Source organism: Calidris pugnax, unplaced genomic scaffold (genome assembly GCF_001431845.1).
Source record: "Calidris pugnax isolate Ruff unplaced genomic scaffold, ASM143184v1 scaffold103, whole genome shotgun sequence".
Classification (NCBI taxonomy): domain Eukaryota; kingdom Metazoa; phylum Chordata; class Aves; order Charadriiformes; family Scolopacidae; genus Calidris; species Calidris pugnax.
In genome coordinates, this window is record NW_015090990.1 from 12,591,612 (window position 1) to 12,593,311 (window position 1,700).

Genomic DNA, 1,700 nt, shown 5'->3' on the forward strand with positions numbered 1-1,700 from the left:
AACGGCATCTTCCCGGTGTGCCGGTCCCGAGGGGGCCCGTGGGCTGAGCGGGGAGAGCCGCGGGTGGGCGGCAGCCCCCGCCCTTCCCCACCCGCGGGTCCCTCGGCGCTGCCCGAACCGGCAGCCGCGGCTCTGGGGGGAGAACCCGCGTTTCTGTCCCCGTTTCCCTAATTCACCAAATCAGCATTGCAAATGGCCGGGCTCGCTACAAGCAAACGAACACAACACACACACACACCCTTCCCCACAAACCCCTCACGGTAAGGAGAGAATCCGTGCTCTTTTTTTAGTCCAATTTTATTCTACAAATAATAAGTGTCGCACCTTTCATGAGCTATTCGAATAAAACAATAATCCCATAGGAATTACTTACACTAAGAAAAAAAAAATAATCACATTTAAGGAGAAATGCAACATTCGACCAAATGTTCAATACTATGTTGTTGCCAAAGGATGGATGTTTTTCTAAATTCCCAGTGTGCATTACACCATAATATACAGGATTACAAACAAAATTACAGTACAGATTGATTCCAGTTGAACCAGCGTTACATTTCAAACAGCACTTATTCTGGACTGCATTGTACATGCAATAGCTATTGTTCTAATTACGGATTAAATGGTTTGAATTTGTTTCAAGCTACCGTACTAATCGACTACAATAGGTATATAGCCCGACTTTAACAACCTGATTAGTTTTAGGTTCCGATTTATAAGATGAGCGTATGACAACCACGGATTGTGTGAACATGTATAAAATCATGCATTTATATCGCCTGGAAACATTAACATCTTCAAGTTCTCTTCAAAAAAAAAAAAAACCAACCAAAAAAAAAAACCCAAACCACGGAATGCCAAGGGGTTCAAAGACTAAAAAGAAACAGTGCAAATTGTATGTGATAGTCAAGCAGCTTTCGATTTAAAAAGGGTGTTGGCATTTGCTTATAATCTTTATATACAAGTTTGTGCAAGTAATGTGTTGAATTGATATGTTTTAATAGAAAATAAAAGTCTCTCGTTCTTATATCTTCTCAAGACCTAGGGGATCTGGTTCTTGTTGTAGGGGGGGAAAGGAAAAAGAAAAAAAAAAAAAAAGAAAAGAAAAAAATCCAAACAATAAAAAAGAGACTTTAATGGGAAAGAAATTGCCCGGATTGTGCATTTTTTTTTTCTTCTTCAACTATTTGAAAGGAAAGAAGTGCTAAGGCAACATAACTTCTCTAAGCACTTTTCTGCTGGTTTAAATTAGTTAAATTATTTTGTATAAATTAGATATAATTCTACCTTTCCAATATGTATAAAAATTGATGAAGCTGCATGGTTTAAAATAGGAAATTCACGTTATAAAAAGTCATTAAAAATTCTGTACAAAATCACAACAAAATAATTCAGCATGGGAAAGGTAACAAGTAGTAAAACGTTGGTTGAAAAATATAGATTTCATATATATTTTGTAATTGGCCCATCGCTAGTTTAAAAATTGCATAGATCCTAATTATTGCTTGTGATCATCTTTTTTTTTTTTTTTTTTTCTGTGTGTGTGTCATCCCGATCAGGTAATTGTCGCGATTTTTTTTTTTTTTTTTTTTTCTGTGTGTGTGTCATCCCGATCAGGTAATTGTCGCGATGCCGGTGCCCCTACCCCCGGATTTACAGCCTCGCCCCGAGGGGCAGAAGCGAGACAGAAGGTGAGCGGGGCC